This window comes from Puma concolor, chromosome C2 (genome assembly GCF_028749965.1).
Source record: "Puma concolor isolate L17-30 chromosome C2, mPumCon1.1.hap2, whole genome shotgun sequence".
Lineage (NCBI taxonomy): Eukaryota > Metazoa > Chordata > Mammalia > Carnivora > Felidae > Puma > Puma concolor.
Genome location: NC_141675.1, coordinates 143,778,806 through 143,803,813, shown reverse-complemented (window position 1 = coordinate 143,803,813; position 25,008 = coordinate 143,778,806). Strand labels below are relative to the sequence as shown.

General features: G+C 36.6%; 1 long non-coding RNA gene across 2 annotated transcripts in view; it reads left to right on the top strand.

Annotated features, from left to right (window-relative positions):
- The window catches only part of LOC147577569 (uncharacterized), a 137,845-nt gene that overhangs the window by 4,290 nt on the left and 108,547 nt on the right, over positions 1–25,008 (top strand). For both annotated transcript variants that reach the window (XR_015255862.1, XR_015255863.1), the window contains exon 2: positions 13,757–13,863. This is a non-coding gene — a long non-coding RNA (uncharacterized LOC147577569). The remainder of the gene's footprint in view (positions 1–13,756; positions 13,864–25,008) is intronic.

Here is a 25,008-nt window from a genome sequence, read left to right as displayed (position 1 = left end):
TATTGTATTTATTTTTTAAAAATATTTACTATTTATTTTTTGAGAGAGAGACAGAGTGTGAGAGGGGGAGGGGCAGAGAGGGAGGGAGACACAGAATCTGAAGCAGGCTCCAGGCTCTGAGCTGTCAGCACAGAGCCCAACACGGGGCTCGAACTCATGAACTCTGAGATCATGACTTGAGCTGAAGTCGGATACTTAACTGAGTGAGCCACCCAGGTGCCCTTCATATTATATTTCTAAATAATATAAATATAAAACTGATTAAATGTGTTATTATGCTGTTTTTCAAAAGAATTTAAAACTACTTCAAATATACAGGATATACTAACATACTCAATATTAGACTGAGCTATTATCTATTAATAATAACCTTTAAAATAACATGTACAATAACTTAGAAATTTGAGGCAGGACGAGAAAATTTAGCTTTAGTTAATACATTATAAGTTTAGCAATGCTTTCTGGCTTCACATATAAAATCATGTTATATGCCAGAAGTGAACACTTGAAAATGTACTTGAAACACTTTATTTATTAAGTTAAAAAATTTCCCTAGATTATTTCCAAACTTCCACCCAACCTTAGCAATCTTCTATCTCAAATATTTAACAATCAGTGACAAAAAAAAATAAAATAACATGTGTAATTTGTGCAGGGACATGTGAAGATTGCCCACCGTTTTTCATGTTCTCATTAGAAAAGAGAGTAAGCAGTCTCTAGGGCCTGAACCTGGGACATTTAGCCATGCTTACATTCTTAAAGCAAGTTCAAGAACAAACAGTTCAAGTACATACATGACATATTCCTAAACTTTTCTTGGAAAGGTTGAAGAAATGTTTTTAGCTGCTGACATATTATTTAGTTTTTATTTTTTCTGACACGAGTGGTGGCAAAAGATACCTACATCACTCTTGCTTTCTGTTTTTTTTTTTTGCCTGTTTTAATTTCTTATGTGAAAATATATTCTGTGCAGACACAGCAGGCTCTGACCTATAAAAGAAAGAAACAGACGTGACCCTGTCAGAGTGCTGTGGATTGTTTTCTCTTCCCCGCTGGACACTCTAGTGCCCGAACAGACAGAGCTCAGTAACACTTTTAATCTCTAGCACTTGAGTGCATGTTTACACACACACACACACACACACACACACACACACACACATTCTCTCTCTGTCAAAGATTTGCATACATGGTTAATTAACTTCACTTTTAATAGCAGAGCAAAAACAAAGAAGGACGAAAAAGCTGAACTAGGAAATGGCAAGTAGCAGAAATGATTCTCAAGAAACAGACTGATGTTTTTCTAATCGGTTGTTCCTCCAGGATTTGGATAGATAATCTATATACGCAATTTCTGTTTTCTCTCTTCTCCTGTCTGCTGGTTGTTTTCTTTAGTGAAACCAGTGTGACGTTAGCTTATTTTTATGAGGTCCTCTGCTCTTCAAACATTCCTTTTTACTCACTTGTGTGTGCCACCCAATCTGGAATCTTTTAGGCCACGAGTAGAGATATTTATTTGAAAAAGAAAACAGTAAAGTAGGAAGAAGATTCTTCAGAAGATATTTGATTATAATTTGTACCTTGGGGAAAAGTATTATGTAAATATTTTAAATAGTCTCATCTAATGTATAATGACATAGTATAAATGTTAGCAGAGTATTAATCCTCTATGGATAAGTGTTGTCTAAGGACACTTGAATATCCTATTAATATGCAAATTATGTACCCCTAAAACTCCCATGAATGAGTAAGTGAAAGTCATGGATTTTGTTCTTTTTCTGGCTAGAATTTCTGGCCTTTGTTCTACATCTTTCCTTTTTAAAATTTTTTTTAAATTAAAAAAATTTTTTAATGTTTTGTTTATTTTTGAGAGAGAGAGAGACAGAGCACCATTGGGGGGGGGAGCAGAGAGAAGGAGGGAGACACAGAACCTGAAGCAGGCTCTAGGTTTTGAGCTGTCAGCACAGAGCCTGGCACAAGGCCTGAACTTGTGAACCGTGAGATCATGACCTCAGCTGAAGTCGGACGCCTAACCGACTGAGCCGCCCAGTTGCCCCTACTTCTTTCCTTAGTAGAAATGATTATGGAATATATCAGCTTAATGAAAGTACAAATAATTAACATTAATTAAATACATGTATGCATTACTTGATAAATTTTCAGAATTAGACGTGCAAGAGTTATAGCTAATTCAACTTAGGCCATTTTCATTAAAAAATTTTTAGATATTCTGGATACTACAATAATGTCAAGTTAAAACTTGAATGTGGTACTATATGTTTAACCGGACTGTAATGTAATAATTTAATAATGTAATGTAATAATAAGAGTGAACAGAGTTGCAATAATAATTTAGTGTAATAATAATAACAATGATTGGTGAAGAAAAGACACTTAGGAAATGACCTTCCAATGTTCCTGCTAGGACCATTTGAATGTCTGCTGACTCTCAGGTCTGTCCATTTGTGGCCGGTGTGGAATCTGTGAATTCAGTCTTAGTTCACAGACACTTGGCATAGACTGAATGAGATGGGTGACTATGTGGATTGTATCTTGTCTTCGTGTATGCTCTACTCTAGAGTCAGATAACATGGTCAAAGGAAAGCCATTCTTCCCTCCCCAATGCTGCTGCCTTCTGAAGTAGCAGGAGGACTGGCGGCCATGAGAAGAGCATCTGGTGATGCTCCAGTGACTTCTGGAACATTCAGCCTCAGGGTCCTCACTCCCAAGAGTAAAGTGAAGACTGAGTGACATCTGAATGTCTTTTGAGAAACATATGTAATATTTTTTTTCTCTTTCAAGAAAATATTTTTAATTAGGCTTATGCCAATTATTTATTGTCTGTGCAAACTACAGCCGCCCCGCAACTCGTGGCTGCTAGCTTCCCTCTGTGAACTGTATGAGATCCTACCACAGCACATCGAATGTTCATTCCCATTCAGTCTCTGGACTTAAGAAGTTTTGCCTCTCAGGTGGGCCAAAGGAAAATGCATACCCCTGCCATAGCACCTAGGATGAACCTTTGCTATTCTGATATGTACTGGAGCCTAGCTTCCTCAGAGACCATTTGAGCCTTTATTTTAAAAGGACAGCTTTTAGGGGCACTTGGGTGGCTCAGTCAGTTGGGCATCTGACTCTTGATTTCTGCTTGGGTCATGATCCCACGGTCTTGAGATGGAGCCTCGCATCAGGCTCTGCACCACCACTTACGCACTCATGTGTGCTCTCTCCCTCTCCCTCTCTCTCAAACTAATTAATTAATTAATTAAGGAACAACTTTTAGAGCAACTACAGAGATTAAACAGAAGTGTCATTCATGGTCACTGAAAAGCCACTATTGTCATCAAAGTGCGATCTGATAATTGTGTGTGTGGTTTTCATACATTTTACATGTTATCCATGGTATAATTTCCTGAAAAGATTGGTTGGAGCCATTTTCCTTACAGTTTTTGTGGCAATCAATCTAAATTTGGAAGAATATTAGTCTTTATATGAAACTATACCACAAAGATTTGGCTACAATCTTGGCAGATAAAAATAGTTTTAATTTTTTAAAATTTTTGATAATGAATAAGTAACTTGTATAAACACTATTTTATATGTCTAATTATGACTTTAAATGTACAAATAATTAGAAAAATCACAAGAACTAAAAATACATAGAACCGATGTACTTTTATTCTTTGAGGTGATTTTGTATATTAATTTATTTAATCCTCACCACAGCCATATGAGGTAGGCACAAGTGTTGTCTACAATTTTCCATGAGTAGTTGAGGCATAGAAAGATTATGTAAATTTTCAGAGTCACACAACCAATAAGTTGCAGAGCTGTGGTACCAACCCAAGTTCTCTGGTGCCAATATTCATGCTTTTAAAATATTTTTTAATGCTTATTTATTTTTGAGAGACAGAGAGAGACAGAGCATGAGCGAGGAAGGGGCAGAGAGAGAGGGAAACAGAATCCAAAGCAAGGCTCCAGGCTCTGAGCTGTTGGCACAGAGCCTGATTGCAGGGCTCAAAACCCCAAACCCCAAAATCATGACCTGAGCTGAAGTCAGACGCCCAACTGACTGAAACACCAAAGGTGCCCCAATATTCATGTTTTTAATGACTGCTGTGATGTCTTACTACAGACTGAAAAGTAACATAAAATATAAAATTCAATGCAAGTGCTTGGGAAAACAAAAAAAATGAAAAAAAAATTTAATATTGTTTTGCCCAAGTTTGGCCTTTAAATAATTTGATAGGGATACAAAAAACGAAAAAGTACATGGCCAAGATCTATTTTGATACTCTAAATACACAGGCAACCTTAATGATGCATCATTAAAAATATATAGAAAAATAAATTTAGGAAGCAAAACACGCTTTGAAATAGAAAGCACTTGATATTTGAAAAAGGTGGCTGATAATTTTTGTAAAAGGTAGAAGGAAATGAGATGTTTTTCACTTATGGGTTAATTAATGACTAAACCTCATTCCTAATTGCATGCCAGTGGAGTTAGCTGAGCGCATTCATTTTTAACTTTAAAAGTTGCTCAAACACAGCTTCAGGTGTTCAGAATTTCTTTATCTACTGATGATCATGCTTTCAAACTCAACTCCAGTCAACAGTGAAAACTTGATTCACATTTTTGATAGAAGAGCAAATGCTTTCTTCAGAAGTCTAAAATCAGTTGGTACTGTCTTGTAATTCAAGTTTAATTTTAGTCATGAATGCAGCTTGAAATTTCTAAAAGTAGCCTACATTGTAAATTAAGATCTAAAGTCCAAAAGGTTTTAAAGTCAAAACATTTGTGGTGTTTTATTTGTATGGGATCCACAACAGGCTAGTTCTACCTCTTCCGGTACATAATTCCAACTCTGGGCTCTGTTTTACAGATTCTTTTTTTTTTTTTTCAAAGTTTATTTATTTTTGGGACAGAGAGAGACAGAGCATGAACGGGGGAGGGGCAGAGAGAGAGGGAGACACAGAATCGGAAACAGGCTCCAGGCTCTGAGCCATCAGCCCAGAGCCTGACGCGGGGCTTGAACTCACGGACCGCGAGATCGTGACCTGGCTGAAGTCGGACGCTTAACCGACTGCGCCACCCAGGCGCCCCACGGGCTCTGTTTTAAAGAAGAAATTTCCCCTTTGTTTTTTGCAGGGATAAATAGTTTATGACATACATTCCTGGATGACTTACATGTAGGTATAATAGAGGCATCTGAATGGAAGCAAATACAGCACTGAGGTTTTAATTGCTGTTTGAGAATAGGTTTTCACATGGACAAAAACTACTTAAAATTATGTCATGGAATATGATATATACAAGAAAATAAATATGTACCTGAACAATATGAAGAAGAAGAAAATAAATACCTGTGTAACTCAACCTTTAACTTAAAAATATAGGTCATTATGAGAACTTTTGAAATGCTCCTGCCCAGTCACCTCAAATCCCTTTCCTCCCTCTCCAAATACCAGTTTAATTAGAGAACACCATGTTCTCTAAAGCTCTATGTTTTATAACTGTTCCCGAGCTCTGTGTGTGCATTTTTCCCACAAATGAATTGTTTTGTTTTGTGTGTGTGTGTGTGTGTGTGTGTGTGTGTGTGTGTGTGTTGTCAACTTTACATAAATCAAATTTCTAGTAAATTTTTGTGATTTGCTGCTTTGGTTCAACTTTTATGATTTAAGAATTCAGTCATGTTTTTGCAAACAGATGAATTTCACTTATTTCCCTGGTAGGGAATATTTTGCCATATGACTAAGCTACAATTGATTCATCTTATCTTTTGCTGAAAGACGGTGTAATATTTCTAGTTTCCAGATTTTATAAAATAAAATATGTGACAAATTTCTTATATTTGCTTTTAAGGACAAATATACAAGAATTTCTTTAGGATATGTCCTTGGACCTAGGAGTGAAATTGCTTCATCATGACATATAATCAACTCAGTTTAGTAAGGCCAATATTTTTCCAAAATGGTTTTAGTACTTTTTACTTACATCAGCAATTGAGATTTCCTGCTACTCTATATTCTTGTCAAAACTTAATGTTCTAAAGAGTAATTTTTGGGGGGCGCCTGGGTGGCGCAGTCGGTTAAGCGTCCGACTTCAGCCAGGTCACGATCTCGCGGTCCGAGACTTCGAGCCCCGCGTCAGGCTCTGGGCTGATGGCTCAGAGCCTGGAGCCTGTTTCTGATTCTGTGTCTCCCTCTCTCTCTGCCCCTCCCCCGTTCATGCTCTGTCTCTCTCTGTCCCAAAAATAAATAAACGTTGAAAAAAAAAATTTAAAAAGGGGCGCCTGGGTGGCTCAGTCGGTTAAGCAGCCGACTTCGGCTCAGGTCATGATCTCGCGGTCCGTGAGTTCGAGCCCCGCGTCGGGCTCTGTGCTGACAGCTCAGAGCCTGGAGCCTGTTTCCGATTCTGTGTCTCCCTCTCTCTGACCCTCCCCTGTTCATGCTCTGTCTCTTTCTGTCTCAAAAATAAATAAACGTTAAAAAAAAAAAATAAAAAAAAATAAAGAGTAATTTTTGTCAAATTGTCAACTGGAAAAAAATTTCTCTAAGAGATTTCAATTTTATTTTCCTGAGGTTGAGCATTTTTAAACATATTTACTGTAAACAATTTATCTACCCTTTTCCATCAAGTATTTCCCATTAAACATTGACCCACTGGTTGAAGATTCACTCCTAGGTATCTGGTTAGGTCGCTGGACCCCTTATCAACATGGGAGGTCCCAGGGCACAAGGTGAGAAGTTCAGGACAAGGGCACAATCAGGTTGATTCTGCACAAAACTGATATGAGTCAACACTGTGTTGACGGTGACCCTGGGAACAAAGGAAGTGGAGGCCAAAGGGATCTGAAGTCAGAAGGTGTGTCTGACTCTATGACAAGTTTTGTGTGGTGCTGGAAGAACAGATCTGGGAATAATGTCTCAACTGAGTCACATTGGAGGTCACTTAAAGACTCCCCAGTATGTCCCCCCTGCCACCACACAGTATTGCCAGACACTGGACTTCACTCTAATTGCTCCTGCACTGACATTGATGCCACTTTTGCCTTGTAAATGCAAATCTGCAACCACTACCTACTCCAAAGCTATCACGTCTTTTACCTCTTCTGCTCACTAAATGCAAACTCACCCCAGAGTCTGCATCATCGTTCTACTCTGAATTAAAGTCTCATATGGATCCAGTTGATTTCAGGACACTGATCTATGTTCTAGAGGCATGATGGCTGTGAACTTGTATTTTGAATTCTTCCTAGGGAATTGGGACACCCCAACGATAGAAAGGTAACGCAAAACGGATATGCAAACATGGGTGTAAAAAATGCCCACCACAGGCTTCTGGGAAAAATTTTCACTCCTGCGATGGAGCCCCGGAAAGCTTCTGCCTTTTCTACTAGACATGAATGTGGAAGTCCGTGGTCTCCGTGGCTGCTGGTGGCCAGCCTGCAAGCACGACAGGATTAGTCTTAGGAGAAAACAGTCAGTGTGGTCAGCAGAGTGGGGGGTGGATAGGATGACCTATCCCCTGGGTCAAACAAGTTTGAGGGGCCCACATTGTCCCTGAACTTCCAGTTTTGTGAGCTAAGAATATTTTCTCATTGTTTACACCACTTTGAGCTGCTTTTCATCCTCTTTGCTGATGAAATAATCCTAAATCATATAGCTATTTTTATTTATTTTTATGAGAAAGATCACCTCAGACTTCAATCTAAAATTACTAGGGGAAAAAAAAAAAACCCCTTCCACTTAATTTAGAATGTAACTTCAGAAGATGTCAAATTTTTATCGGTTATTTATTTTCAGCAAAGATCATTAGGATAATAGTTATAATATTTATAATTATGATAATGATAAAAACACACTACCAACTTGCTTTGTCTTTTTTAGAGTTCATTCATGATACTAACTCATTTTAAGTCCTCCACAGCTGTATGATGTGGAAAGTTCATGTTGTGCTTCATTCCCTTTAGATCTGAAGAAACTGTAGCTAAGAAAAATTAATTAACTTTCCCAAGCTCATGTGTTTAATAAGTAAATAAATTAGATTGAGAACCTAGGTCTTCTCAGAGCTAGTCAAACAAGCGGTTTGTTAGAAAACATTTTATGATCCATATACATGCCACATAAACTAATAAATTACATATTCATTAAACAAAATATATTTAGGTTATCTATTGTATCTACAAAGGAAAAGTAGTGCCTGCTTTGGGGGAAATGCCTCTCATGAGTCAATTTCCATGCAATGTTATTCTATGGACTCTATACAACTTTTAGAGCAAGACTGAAATGAGAACTTGAGTTATTATGATTATGAACTCATATCTAGATCCTTTACACATATGTTATGGAGGTCAATAAATGTTATTCATTTTGATGAATATTTAATTTCTTGCCATTTTTAGGTTTAAACTGCTCCTTCCCTTGGTACTATCAAGAGAGAATTAACAACATATTTTTTAAATTATGAAACGTTTTCAAGTAAGCCTACAAACAGGTTTTTGGATACTTTCTCATATGAAAGGCTACTTCACAGATTATTTCAATCAACCGATCAACAAATAACATTTATTACTGCTATGTGTCAGCTAATTTCTGGAGACTGGTGAATGAGACTACAAAGGTCCTTGCCCTCGTAAAACTTGTATTCTTTTTTAAGGATGTAAACAACTAATGATTCAATTACAATACAATCTATTAGGAATTATGTTGGGGGAAATGAGAACATACACACTGAGCCTAGAGTGGCTGAAAGGCAGACTGGGTAGGAGTGGTCTCTAAAGGGTACTCTGGGAGCAGAGGGTTTTTCAGGCAGCAGGGGTAAGGCCCTGAACAGAGAACCAATACATCTTTAAAAATCGGATGGAATTGAAGAGCAAGCCCCACAGTGAATGGTGGAGAATCCGAGCTTTGGATTCTTTCTTGAGTTCAAATCAGAACTTCATCATTTTCTAAGTGATATGACATGGGAAAGGTTACTTCACTTTTCAAATGGTCATCCTTCATAAAGAAAAGGGAAGTAGTCCTACCTTGAACATCTTTAGAAAGGATTAAACGTGATTTTTTATGGAAAGTATCAGAGAACTGTATCTGGTACATAACATGTTCTTGATGAGTGCTCTTAAGTTTGCTGCGACTAGGCTGTAGAGAGCTGGGAGGAAGGCCTTCAAGAGCGGGGACTGGAGGATTGGGCCTGTGATGGCCACGTAGGCCATGTTCAGAATTGGAACTTTGTCCTAGGAGTAATGGCGGAGAATCTGAAGGTCTTTAAAACACAAAGTTACACCATCAGATTTGCATTTTAGAAAAATTTAATCCTGGGATTCAGTCATGAAGTATTACAAAAATGAAAAGTATTTTATTTTGTAAGTTATTATGAAGGTAAGACTGAATAGAAACAACTATGTGAATAAGGCATCAACAAAAACTACTCCTCAGAAATTTATACTTTATATGTATTTTTTCTTATACACAGAAAATTCCTGGTAGTCAAACAGGATCCTTAGAGACTCACATATATATATACATAGGGAATGTCTCTGGACCACCAAACCAGTACATAACTTATTCATAATTTTTTAAAAATGTATGAAGATACCAGTTGTTGACATATCCACATGTGCAGAAAAATAGAAATCACATGCCTAGGAAACGGTCAGAAATTTTTATTACAATCAAATTCACTATTGAACATTTGTGATTTTTATGTAAATTGTTATCTGTTATTTATTATATTCTGTGTTTGCATTCAATAAATGTTTATTAAACCAACATTTATGTGCAAATCATTTTATTTTTATACCATAAATCATTTTACTATATACATTTTATTTTTATACATTAAATGTTATTTTATTGATTCTGTTAATGTGTTGTCTTACTACATGATATAAACTTGCATTTTTTTGGTTAGATTATTTGTTCATTTTTATTTCACTGTGTAAGATACGTCCCCAATAAATGTTGTTGACACTGCATGTCTTAGGTGCCTGCATCACATTTCTCTTGATTAAAATCAGTACTCCCCCCTTATGACATATAATTGCCAATATTTTTCAAAAGTATGGTCAGAGGACCAATTATGTAGGAAAAAATCTAGGGAGAGGGGAGTTCTTAGTACAAGTGCAGATTCTTGAGCCCTACTCCATATTTACTGAATCAAAATGCTCTGGGTATGAGTTCCTGGAAACCACATTAAGAAAAATTGTTTAGGTTATTGTGATATAAATTCAGGTTAGAGGGGCACCTGGGTGGCTCAGTCGGTTAAGCAGCCGACTCTTGATTTTGGCTCAGGTTATGATCTCATGGTTCATTTGATGAGATTGACCCCTGCATAGGGTTCTGTGCTGATGGCAGAGAGCCTGCTTGGAATTCTCTCTTTCCTCTCTGTCTCTGCCCATCCTGCTCTCTCTCTGTCTCTGTCTCTCTCTCTCAATATAATAAATCAATCAATCAATCAATCAATCAATAAATAGATTCAAGTTAGAAACCCACTTCAGAATGTGCATTACAACTCTTTTCTGTTGAAGTGAATAGAAGTGGACCATCTCAATGTTGCCATTTCTGTATTACCTGACTGATAAAACAACATCCATGATAGAATATTTTGATTTCTACTAAGTTATTCAGAAAAAAGAATCTAATGAAGCATTGATGAATAAGCCATTGCTATTGTCTGAATGTTTGTAGTTTCCAAAAATTCTTATGTTGAAATCCTAATACCCAATGTGATGGTATTAGGAGATGGGGCCTGGGGGCAGTGATTAGGTCGTGATCTTAACCTTCACTAAGTGTAGTATAATGCTGAAGGCAAGGAAAATCCTAGCAGAGGGCTGTTCCATGCATGGCCCTGGCACACAGCACCACATCTGGAGATGAGCTCCCAAGGGCATGGAGTCTGGAAACATAAGGCCAATGACCCACCAGAAAAAGATTCTTAATGGAATCATGAAAGCTATTTTATGTGCTTGAAAGGCTCATTTTGTAGAAGAGGGATCACTAAGTACTTTTATTTTTTTCTCTGTTTATTTCTAAAGAACATATTTAGAATCAATTGACTTTAATTCAACAAGCCCTAATTGATTCTCTGTTGTATTCCAGGCACTGGGCTTGGAGTTTAGGGCTAAATGGATGAGGAAGATACAATATCTTAGAGTTTACTTGAAAAACAAATATGAAACTCCTTCTCGACTGCTTTTACAGCTCCTGGGATGAATTTCCAAATTGGTTTCCCAAAGTACTGCATCAAATTTCTCTCCCATCAGAATTATATGAGAGAGACCTTTCAACATATCATCATAGAAATGTTGTATATCAATTCTTTCCCTCTAGTTTTACATGTAAATGGTGTATCATTGTTTTTCGTTACTAGCATGATAAAGGTTTTTCAAATGTTTATTAATAATTATATATTATGTGAATTGGTTAATTTTTATTATGTAAGAATTATTTAAGTTGTTATTTTGTTTGGTGTACTCTAAATAGACAACCAGCTTGTAATGCCCCCGATTTCGAATCCGAGAGACCACCAAGGAGCCAATACCGATGCAAACGCACGAGGGTTTATTTGCAAGCTCGAGCTTGGGCCCAAGTATACCCAACACAGGGGAGCAGGGACTTGGAGCCCTAGGGTAAGAGTCGTAGCAGTTTTCTGGGGGCCAGTGGCCAATGAGATTGTAACACACACAGAAAGTTGCACAGTCATGTCAGTCCACACGCAGGTGGCCAATTGAATTACAATTTACCCTATAGTAACTGTTTGAACTAGCCTATCACTCTGATCAGAATTGGCGCAAGTTTGGCGGGCAAAAGGCGGGGTTTACATTCTTTGGCGGTTAGGGGTTCCACATTCCTATATGAGACGGTTTCCAGTAAGGGTGTGCTCAGCGGCTTGACTAGGGTAGGAGAGTGTCTTAAGCAATAAGTAGGTCATGTGGGGGTTATACACAAGATGGTGGGTGTAGCACAAAATGGAGTTAGTTTTGCTCTCCTTGTCCAGGGGTAGGGGATTTTTGTTAAATTCCTTGGGTCCCACAAGCTGATGTTTACTGAACATCCAGTGATGTTTACTGGAAATCCTTCCTTTCTTCAGTGATTTCCAGTACTGCTCTTATTTGAATAAAATTTTCATAGTTAATAAAGTTAGTTTCTGAATTATCTATTTGGTTTCATTGCTTTATGCTAATTGAATTCTGCTGATTTTATTATCTAGTTAGATAATTCTTTATTAGTTTATTTATGTTCCCCTGTTTGTTTTTCTTCTAGATAATTCATAAAATTTTTGGAATATATTTTTGTGTGAATTATATTAAGATTATGAACTAATTTTATAAAAACATCTATATTTAAAATAATATTTTATATCCAACTATATGGCCAGCCTTTGAAAGTAGCCTTTTATTAATTATTTCCAAGTATTTTTTTTTCCTGTTTGTAAATGGGTCAGATCTAAATATTATTTTGCAATTTTTATTTATTGCCATGAGTAAATGTGTTTGGCACTGTGTTTTTAAGGAGCTGCTGGAAGTGATATAGAGCACAATGCTTCTGCTACTTTCTACCAGCAAGAACTAGGCATTTGATCTGGCCTTAATGCAAAGAAGTCTGGGAAATGTAGTTCTTGGATGAGCAGCTATTCTCAGCTGTAAGAACTCGCCACTTCCCAAAGGCAGCAAAAGCCTGTCAGCTGGTCAGGCCTAGTCAGCTAAGATGTCTCTCCTACATGAATATTGTTCTTTGCATTTGCATATTTATATGTGTCTAGATATTTTGCTCAATTACCTTATTATTTATAATAATTTTCAATGAATTTTTACAAATTTTATTATACATTTATTGCATACAAATATATATCATCAAAAGTATATAATTTAGTCTTATTTACCTTCAATAGTTATATATTTTGTCTGACCTGTCAGAACTTCTTTTTTTTAAATTTTTTTAATGTTTGTTTATTTTTGAGAGAGGAAGAGAGAGAGAAAGCATGAGCAGAGGAGGGACAGAGAGAGAGAGAGGGAGACAGAAACCAAAGCAGGCTCCAGGCTCTGAGCTGTTAACATAGAGCCCAATGCGGGGCTCGAACCCACGAACTGTGAGATCATGACCCACACTTAACCAACTGAGCCACCCAGGAGCCCCTGATCTGTCAGAACTTCTATAAAAGTGGAAATACTAAAAACAATAATAATTATTATATGTTTTAGATTTTACTGCAAATAATAGTTAGCAATTGATTTGAGATATATATTCTTTTTCAGACTGAGTCACACTTTTATTTTCCAATATTCCTGTTCATGTACATGGAAATATGTATAGTGAGTTTAAACAGTAAAAGAAATAGAATTTGAAGTGTGTTTTAAAAGTTAATGGTATAATTTTTTAAGATTTTATAAATTAACTTGGTCAAGTTTACTAATAGGTTTTCTAATATCAACTCATTCATTTTTGGTGTGAATATTATTTAATTTTCACATTTAATACTGTGTTTTAGGGACACCTAGGTGGCTCAGTCAGTTAAGAGTCCGACTCTTGATTTTGGCTTAGGTCATGATCTCACGGTTCCCTGGGATCAAGCCCCATGTCTGTGCAGAGCCTGCTTAGGATTCTCTCTCCCTTTCTCTCTGCCCCTTTCCCTGCTCATTTTCTCTCTTTCTTTCTCTCTCAAAATAAATAAATAAACTTAAAATATACCGTCTTTTAGATATTTTTTAATCAAAATATCTAGTATTTATTTCATCCACTCAATTGTCCTCCACAGGATATTCATATCTATCAAAGTACTGGACTTATTTGTATTTAGTGTTGGAAAAGAGATCTCTGCCAGGAAGACCGAATATAGGATCTAAAATAATCATCAATCACGTAGTGAGTCTTGAATTTAGATAGTTATTCAGATTGTCACTTCTTGTATGCATCTGCACATAGGTCTGGATAATTGGTAAATATTTGACCCATTTAGCTTATGACTTGCATGTGTTCTTTCAGCAATCATAATATTTTATATTTGAAAAAAAAGATTGGCTATTGAGGGACTATTTAGAAAGTTCAAGACATAAATTAATTACCAAAATTTTATCTTTTAAATGATGACAATCATCAATAAGTCAGTACACTTTGGTGTCCGTTGAAATGAATAAATATACTGATTTGGCACTGAAACAGTTGTGAATTTTAGTGTGAACTACATGGTTGTTATTGTGATTAGTGCTACCATGGACTGGATTATGTCCCTCAAAATCCATACAGTAAAGCCCTAACCTTCATCATGATCATATTTGTAGATGTAGCCTAGAAGGAGGAAATTAAGGTTAAAGTTGTAAGGATGGGGCCTTGATGTGATAGAATTGGTGTTCTTATGAGAAGCAACACCAGGGTACTCTCTCTCTCCATGCATGAAAATGGAAGGAGTCATATAAGCACACACTGAGAACCCAAGGACAGAGTCCTCACCAGACAACTCTGCTGCCACTTTTATCTTGAACTTCCAGCCTCCAGAACTCTGAGAAAATAAATTCCTGTTGTTTAAGCCACTCAGTCTGTAGTATTTTGTTATGGTAGCCTGAGCAGACTCATACAGGTGCTATCAAAGAATGAAATACTATATTTCCTCTAGATAGAAACATTACAAACAAAACCAACTCAAGGTTCTTGGTTCAGCAGAACATTATTTGTCCAATCTCTGTACAACAATAAATTTTCTTGGCAAAGAGGAAGCATTGCCTTTCCAAATGACATATTTTCTTGTAAGCTACGGTATTATTTTAAAAAGAGACAAAATACGTGTAAATATTTTCAGTTTCTTATTATGCTATGTGGCTGTATGAATATTGTATTTTACATGTTACCTTTGCAATACATCCTTCTGTTTATATAATCATATACATTTATTGTTAATGATGATACTTCAGAAATGTTGACACACATTCGTGGAGGACTCATGTTCTATAGATGAAGAAAGTTCAGCATGAAATTACTAAAATTGGCATTAAAATTAGTATATGATAAAATTTCCAAAAGGGCAAATAAAATGAAGTTAACGCATTGATGGATATGCAGGAAAATTAAATTGGGCAATCTGGGGATTAATGACAAAGTATATTTTCACTAGCAATGATTCAGTAAAGAATTTATACTTGCTTTTTTTTTTTTTAAGTTTATTTATTTTTTGAGAGACAGAGAGAGCACAAGCAGGGGAGGGGCAGAAAGAGAGGAAGCTCGGAAGCAGACTCCACACTGACAGCAGAGAGCCCAATGTGGGGCTCGCGCTCACAAACTATGAGGTCATGACCTATGCCGAAGTTGGATACTTAACCAACTGAGCCACCCAGGCTCAGTAGTTATGATTGTATCTTTTGAAAGAGATAGGAAATATAATCATATTTACTTTATAGTCCTCTATTAGATGACTCCTAGAGTTGGGTGTTCTTATCTTTGATCCTCAGGTTTACAAGCAGTGTGTTAATTACATAGATAAGACTTGTATTTTACATTGTGTAAATTTGACTTTGCATAAAATTTCAGGTGCACACACTTTACACCCAAATCTTAGCTTCTCATGAATGGGAGCCAGAGATCCTTGGAGAAATGACTGATTCCAGGATGGGGCTGGGAAAATACTAGATGATCCTGGAATAACTTGTTGGGCCAGCAATGTTGGAAATACATCAAGAAGGAAAAACAAAACAAAACAAAACCCCAAACCAGTTTGAAAGCTTCAGTCAGAAGAAACCAATGACCCCAAAGGGGCAATTTGAGAATCAACATAAAAAAATAATAGTAAAGAATTAGAGCCCATTGAGTAAAAATTAGAAACCGTGAGCTACTATAGGTATAAATAGGTTGAATGTTTGAAGGAACAACATGACATTACTTTCTACAAAATACTTACTAATTATGAAGGGAGAAGAATATAGGAGAGGCCTGGTGGTATCACCGTAATCAAGTGATAAAAATAACAGAACATTAGTAACGGCACAAACCAAAATTGCGCACAATCTTATAGAATAAAATGAAAGTAACACACCATCATTTAGTTGTTACGCCTGCTAAAAATTCATAACCTGAATCCAATCACAGGAAAACAACATGATAAACTCACATTGAAAGGAATTCTGCAACAGTGTCTGCTTGTGATCTCCAAAATGGAAATTTCCTCCTCTTTCATTCTTTGGCGTATTTCCAAATAAATCAGTACGCATCACTGCCTTAGGAAGTCAAGTTAAATGTACTTGTGATAAGTGTGTTTGATGATCTATCTGCCTCAGAGCATGCCATCTGTCGATGTTCTTATTAAAGGCTTTCAGTGGAGGTACTCCGGGTGGAGCAGATGGAGTGAAATCTGTGACTTTTTTGAAAGATATGGTTTCTGAAGTTGCTTTCAGGAATAAATCCTTGACATTGGCTAAGGCAAGTAAAAAATCTGGCCACATTGCAAGGATTCAGAAGGTCTGATTTTCTTATCAAAAGTTTCCTCCCATCTCCATTTGCTAAAAGCTTTTGGCAATAAAGGCATTAAGTCCTCTTTTGTTTCCTGTAATGGAAAGCTCTAGATGCCTTTGGCTATTTGGTTTCTGTGCCTCGGGGTCTTTGCTGTATAAGGAGAGATATATTGAGAGAACTTACTTCACAGAATTCTCATGTGGACCATGAGAATAAAGTATGTGAATGAAAAAACCTTCGGTAAGAAGTGGCTCACTCAGATAAATACGATTAGTGGATGGAAATGCCTAAAAGCACTTCCACTTAGTTTTTCCCATTGAGGACATCAAGATCTCGATTTTAAGAGTCAGTATCCAATATCTGAATGGGATCTTTCTATAAAAACTGGAAGAAACAATGGAAGAATTTGTGGGGTTTTTTGGGGATATGACTGCTCCACAGAATGAGAACCACATTTATTTTACTAAATTCAAAATAATAGATGAATAATTGTATAGAATAAGGAAAAACACTATGCAATGGGATTTTGAGCTGGTTTGAATTTCTTACTTCTTGGCTTGGGTGAAACCTCTAACTCAGGAATAGCTGAGAATGCATGATCTCTGTTCTGTTCAGCCTAGATCATTCCATTGCTTCTCCCTGTCTACCTTGCATTTCTCAGGGGTTATGCCAGTTTACAGTGAACTGTTGCTTCCTCTGATCAGAACAATTAAAAACTATAAAAACACTTCTCATTCTCTGCCCACAACTGCTTAATTTTGAAGCAACAATATCTGTATTAATTATGTTGTGAAGGGGAGATTCATTCTGCCCCTAGCCCAAGATTAGTAACTGTTAGCCCGAGAAAGCACTGGATCCTCTCTTTGCTAGGGTTGTCCTACAGCTTTATATTCCTGGTGAATCTGCAGGATCTGTGATCCCATAAGTCTCTGTGCTGTTCTGCACAGGCTCTTGGCTATAATCTGGCCATAGGAAGAATATTGTCCTCATTAAGGGCCAGGCTAAAAACACATTTGACCTTGGTGGAAGCATGCGACCACCATCACACTGCTTCTTGTCATGCCTCGAAGACATTTACTAGGTTACCACAGTGCAGAATTTAACTGCTGTTCTTTTTTGAATCCATATTATAAGGGCACAATTTCATATATATTGATTTTTATTATTAATTGCCTTTAATATTATAGAGAATTTCATGGGTAAGGATAAGTAGGGTAGGGCAGTGTTTCTCTCCAAAAAATATTTAAGGCAGTGAGAACGTCCAAATCACTATTACTGTTGGAGAAACTAACATTTCTCAAGCTGTCTCTTGGCATGGAGCAAACCATGTTTTTAAGTGTTTGAGTCAGAAAAACCATCCCCTATGATGAGAGAGTGTTAAGATTACGAAATGACACTCTTTAAATCTCCAATGTGTTTCACTGAATGTTTTGCTCATCACTCAGGCTCTCCACAATGCTGCAGTCATCAGGCAATGATCACTGGATAAATAAGTTTTACATTAGCCCTTCCCATCTCCTCTATCCCCACAAAGAAGCATCATCAGATACTAATGCAAGTGTGATCAGTTGATTTGAAAAGCAGTTCTTTGTACCATTTATAGTTGTCATTACATATTGAACAACACACAATCGTTTTTCAAATAGAAGTTCTAAAATAAGATTATTTAAAATTATTTTAAAAGCAAGATTTATTTCAGCTAGAATTAATTCCACTGGGACCATTATAATATCTGAAAAACTAAATGTTGAAAGGTGGGAACAGAGCAAGTAATAAGACTTTGAAAGCTTATATAAATGGTACTGATACATCATAAATGAGAAAATTATCAATAATCTGAGAGAAAATTTTCTGTGAAGACTGTGCTTGACATGTGGTAATAGAAACTTGATTAGCAGGGGCTGGACTAGAGAGCAGTTTATTTTGCACAAATAACAAAAGCATGAAGGTGGGCATCCAGGGCGAGCATGTCTGCCATTGTAGATACTTCTGCTACTTCCATTCTGCTGGCCAGCAGGGGTTAGCCTGTGGCCTGTAACCTCAAGTTTCTGCACCTCAGTATACTGTGACAATGATCTGCGAGAAGAGCACGGGGCAAAAAGGCAAGGCCAAAGGGGAACTGTCAACTGACTCTGCCCTTCTCACCACCTTTGCAAGAAATCACACGCAATGACTTCCCCTTAAATCTCATTGGCCAGAAGCATGACACGTGGCTCGCTTAATGGCACTGACTTCTGTAAATCTGTTTTAAACTAGACATGTTGCCATCTCACACAAAAGTGGAATTCTGTGAGTAACAAAAGAAATGGAGAATGGCTATTAGGCAGGGCACTAAAGGTGTTGGCCCCAAATAACTAACTAGAACCTCACTAAGATAACAATTGTTGGGTTCCAGAATTCTTTTTGAATTCTGATTAGTAAAATATAAGTCCCTTTTTACTCCTTATAAAGTAAAAGATTTTCCAGATGAGATAGTGTGACTTAATGCATGATGGCATTTACTTGCTAATATTAGTAGTTGGTTTAAAATGCTCAGGATTATTAATTTCTGACAAATGAAAGACAAAGTACATTTCAAGCGATCTTTGATACATCTTTAATCATCTTTTTTTTTTTTTTTTTTTTTTTTTTTTTTTAATTTTTTTTTTTCAACGTTTATTTATTTTTGGGACAGAGAGAGACAGAGCATGAACGGGGGAGGGGCAGAGAGAGAGGGAGACACAGAATCGGAAACAGGCTCCAGGCTCCGAGCCATCAGCCCAGAGCCCGACGCGGGGCTCGAACTCACGGACCGCGAGATCGTGACCTGGCTGAAGTCGGATGCTTAACCGACTGCGCCACCCAGGCGCCCCCAATCATCTTTTTTTTAAAAGTGTTTATCTTTGAGAGAGAGAGAGAGAGAGAGACAGAGCACAAGTGGGGGAGGGGGCAGAGAGAGAGAGGGAGCAGGCTCCAGGATCTGAGCTCTGAGCTGTCAGCATCATGACCTGAGCCTAAGTCAGACACTTAACCGACTGAGCTACGCAGGCAGCCCTCTTTCGTCGTTTTATAAAATTGATATATTCATTTCTTCTGGAATTAATGGATTAAAGGCGAAATCTTACATTAAAAATTAGCTAAAAGTAAGTTGAATAATTGTCTTTGGATTTTACAAAAAGAACCAATTATTCTGATTTAGAAGGAAAATAAAATTTGAATTTTATTTGTTGTTTTATGTTGTACCAACATTATACATTAAAAATACTGTAAAATACATTTTAAAACTAATGTGATTCAGCAGAAAATATGTAAGATGTTTACTTCGTAAGTGTTGCATTAATCAATATTTTTATGAATTATATTTACCAGCAAAACTTTTTATTCCAATTTATAAACAAAACAAAATAACAACATTTGGGTAAAATGAGCTCTTAAACAGAGCTACTCCAGGGGCGCCTGGGTGGCGCAGTCGGTTAAGCGTCCGACTTCAGCCAGGTCACGATCTCGCGGTCCGTGAGTTCGAGCCCCGCGTCAGGCTCTGGGCTGATGGCTCGGAGCCTGGAGCCTGTTTCCGATTCTGTGTCTCCCTCTCTCTCTGCCCCTCCCCCATTCATGCTCTGTCTCTCTCTGTCCCAAAAAATAAATAAACGTTGGAAAAATAAATAAATAAACAGAGCTACTCCAAATAAATTCTTAATTATAGTTAGCTATTCATGTCTGAATTAATCAAATTCTGTAGCTTGCTATTAAAATTATTTATAAAATTAATAAACTTTGTTTTCCATTGTTTATATACATCTCATTTCATTTAAAAAATTTTGATAAACACTAAGCTAATAATTGTAAGAGTACTAATAACTAGTTTGTAGTCTATATTTCAGAGTGTGTAAATGTGTGTGTGTGTGTGTGTATGTGTGCATGTTTGGGGGGAAGATAATATGGCAACTAGGAGGTCTGATAAAAGGGAAGAAAGGATCTTAAAGATTATCAGCTTCTTTAAAATAGCCCAGAATATCTGTTGAAAAAGGAAGTGCTATCAAGGTTTTCCCATTTCCAGACTATTGTTCAGAGAATGATGGATGCTACAGAAGTGCATGGAAATAGTAACAAAGTGGAGACGTCCCTGGTATGGAGCATGTAATGAGAACTTAGAAAGGAAAGAAAAGTATGGTGTCCAGCCAGACCTGCATAGGATCCCAATAAAGCTTTCCTTCCATCATGACTTGCTGCCTTAAAACTACTGAAAAAGTCCCTAAAACATCATGTAAAATAATTTGAGGCTATGGATGACATTGCACAAATTCACTATGACCAAAATAAAAACAAATGGCATATATATATATATATATATATATATATATATGGGAAAAGAAAGACAGAAAGAAAGCATGAGGTCAAGGAAATAAGATATTGAGCCAGCAAGATGATTGAGTAGTATTTTCCAGCCTTCATCCACCCACAAAAAAAGATAGCTTTCCAGAAACGGACTTCACGATTTCAAATTATATTACAAAACTATCGTAATCTAAAGGCTATGGTATTGACATACAGACAGACATATAATGGTCAACTAATTTTTGACAAGGGTGCCAAAAATACAAAAGGGAGAAAGAATAATCTCTTTAACAGCGTTGGGAAAACTGGATATTCATATGCAAAAGAATAAGATTGGACCTTTATCTTAAACTATACATAAAAATAAATTGAAAATAAATTAATGACCTAAAATATAAGACATGAAACTATAAAACTCTTAGAAGAAAACATAGGGGGAAAACTTCTTGGAATTGATACTGGAAATGACTTTTTGACTTTTTTGATTTGACACCAAAATAAAAGCAACAGATCCAAAAATAAATACATGGTACTACATAAAACTATAAAGTTTTTACACAGAAAAGGAAACAATCAAAAAAGAAAATGAAAAGGACACCTATAGAGTGGGAGAAAATATTTGCAAATAATATATCTGATAAGGAAGGAGGCAACCTACAAAATATATAAGGAACTCATATAAGTCAATGGCAAAACAACAAACAACCTGATCAAATATTGGACAAAGGTTCTGAATAGGCATTTTCAAAAGAAGATATATAGATGGCCAACAGGTACATGAAAAGGTACTCAACATTACCAAGAAAATGCAAATTTAACTACAATGATGTAGCACCTCACACCTTTAGGATGGCCGGTATCAAAAAAGTCAAGGGATACTAGGGCACTGGGTGACTCAGTCTGTTAAGCGTCTGACTTTTGATTTTGGCTCAGGCCATGATCTCATGGTTCATGAGATGAAGCACCACATCAGGCTCTGCCCTGACATCACAGATTCTGCTTGAGATTCTTTCTCTCCCTGTTTCTGTCCCTCCCCCCTGCTCATGCACACTGTCTCCCTCAAAATAAATAAGTATATTAAAAAAAAAGTCAAGGGATACCAAGTGTAGGTGGTGATGTGAGAAAAGAGAATGTAAATTAGAAAAGCCTTTCTGGAAAACAGTAGGAAAATCCCTTTAAAAAATCAAAAATAGAACTACTGTAAGATCTAGTAATCCCACTTCTAGTTATATATGTCAGGGAAATAAAATCACTACTTTAAAAAATGTTTATTTATTTAGAAGAAGGACAATGGGAGAGAGAGAGAGTGGCAGAGACAGAGACAGAGAGACAGAGAGGAGTATCCCAAGCAGGCTCCATGCTCAGCGCAGAGCCCTATACGGGGCTCAAACCGTGAACTGCAAGATCATGACCTTAGCTAAAATCAAGAGTCCAATACTTAACTGACTGAGCCACCCAGGCGCCCCTAAACTCACTAACTTGAAAAGATACTTGCACTTCCATGTTCATTACAGCATTATTCACAGTCCTCAACATCTGGAAACAATGTAAGTGTCCATGGATAAAAAAATGTGGTATATATGTACAATGGAATGTTTTTCAGCCTTAAAAAAAGAAGAAAATCGTTTCATTTGTGACATGGATGAAACTGGAGGCCATGATGCTAAGTGAAACAAGCTAGAAAAATACTACATGATGGTTAAAAAAAAAAAAAGTCAAACTTAAAGTCACAGAGTAGAGTGGTGACTACCAGAAGCTATTGGGCGGTGGGATTGGGGACATATTGATCAAAGGGTACAAGCTTCCAGTTATTAGATAAAGATTTAATGTACAACTTGTTGGCTATAGTTCCTAATACTATATTATATACTTGAAATGTGCTAACAGTGTAAATCTTAAGTGTTCTTACAGTAAAAAATGTGGTAATTATATGAGATGATGGATATGTTAATTATCTTGATGATGATAAAGTTTTTACAATGCATAAATATATCAAACCATGATGTTGTATACCTTAAGTATATATACTTTTTATTTCTTGATTAGACTTCAGGAAAGCTTGAAAAAAGTATATATTAAGTTATTGAAACAGGGAAAATATAAAATAATTACACTGCTTGAAAATACAGAAAAACAGAGTTTGAAGTAGGAGTAGTAAGTATATTATTGATGAAGACAATTTTAGTTAAGAATAATTACTGTCTCTGATCAATGAAAGTGTAAGAGCTGGTTCATTTAAAGAATTAACAAAATTGATGAACAAAATTGATAAATCCCATGCCAGACTTATCTAAAAGAGAAAGGAAAGAAATAGATAAAATCATGAATGAAAAAGGACAGATCAAATTCATAAAACAGTTCTACAAAATAGAATGGCATTAGATGTTTTAACTGCTACACAAGGTGGAACTTACATTCTCATAAAAACAAACTTACAGATTACCTCAAAAATATTTCTGGATTTCTAACTGACATGAATACTCAAATTGACGCTTTAAACAATCCCTCTCTTTCCTGTAATGGTTGGTTAAACATCTAGACTGGAGAATTTTTGTCAACTACCAAAGGACTTTTATTTGGGCTAATCTTTCTAGTTATTCTAATTATGTTTTGCTGTTTTCTCCCATGTCTCTCTGCCTGGTACCAAGACTCCATCACTGCGATAACCTCAAGCCAATAGATGATCCTTTCTACTCAAGGAGGTTCATACACATTACCCACATTAGATCCAGCTGCCTCTGCCTTTTGTATCTCCCCTATATGTTCCCTGACTGACCAGTATTGACCCATATAGGTAGGGACAACTCTATGCCCCTACTCAGCAGGAAGAAGCTACAGCAGATGAGACCTTCCACCTTCAACAACCTTAAAGATTTTAAGGGTCAAAAGTTGTTCAGGGGAATATGATGAAAGAGCATAAGGCAGGCTGAAGGCAAAGCACAAGCTAACACACTCCCACCCCAGGTGGGATCTGTGTGCTATTCCTTGGACACTCCCAGCTACCCAAGAGCAAAGGAAAGGGGTTTAAGTGCTTGCCATGGTAATTTGGGAAACTAAGGCAAATGAAAAATTAAATTCCTTTACTGCCTGCCCACTGACAAGTCCTTGAAACCAGCAGAGTGACTTCCCTCCAGGAGCTCAGCTGCCTCGATGATGACACTTTGCTAATTAAAAGAATTATTCAGCATGATCAAGTGGAATTTATTCCTGGGCTGAAGGACTGGTTCAATATTTGCCATTTAATCAATGTAATACACCACATTAATAAAAGAAAGGATAAGAACCATATAATCCTCTCCATAGATGCAGAAAAAAACATTTGACAAAATACAGCATCTATACTTGATAAAAACCCTCAACAAAGTAGGGATAGATGGAATATTCCTCAACTTCATAAAGGCCAAATATGGAAGACCCACAGGTAATATCATCCTCAATGCGGAAAAACAAAGTCTTTCCTCTAGAGTTGGGAACAAGACAAGGATGTCCATTCTCACCACTACTATTTAACATAGTTCTGGAAGTCTTAGCCTCAGCAATCAGACAGCAAAAAGAAGTAAAGCGCATCCAAATTGGCAAGGAAGAAGTCCAACATTCACTATTTGCAGAAGACATGATACTCTATGTATCAGGTCTTTCAGAAAACTTGAAAGACTCCACCAAAAAATTATTAGAACTAGTACATGAATTCAACAAAGTCACAGGTTATAAAATCAATGTGCAGAAATCTGTTGCATTTTTATACACCAATAATGAAGCAGCAGAAAAATAAATCAAGGAATCAATCCCATTTACAATTGCACCAAAAACAATAAGATACCTAGGAATAAACCCAACTAAAGAGGTAAAAGAGGAAAACTATAGAATACTTATAAAAAATACTTATACTTACAAAGAAATGGAAAAGCATTCCGTAATCATGAGTTGGAAGAACAAACATTGTTAAAATGTCTATACAACCCAAAGCAATCTACACACTTAATGCAATTCCTATCAGAATACCAGAACCATTTTTCACAGAGGTAGAACAAACAATCCTATAATATGTATGGAACCACAAAAGAGCCCAAATAACCAAAGCAATTCTGAAAAAGAAAAACTAAACTGGAGGCATCATGATTCTGGATTTCAAGCTGTATGACAAAGCTGTAGTCATCAAGACAATATGGCACTGGTACAAAACAGATACATAGATCGATGGAACAGAATAGAAAACCCAGAAATGGGCCCACAACTATATGGTCAACTAACCTTCGA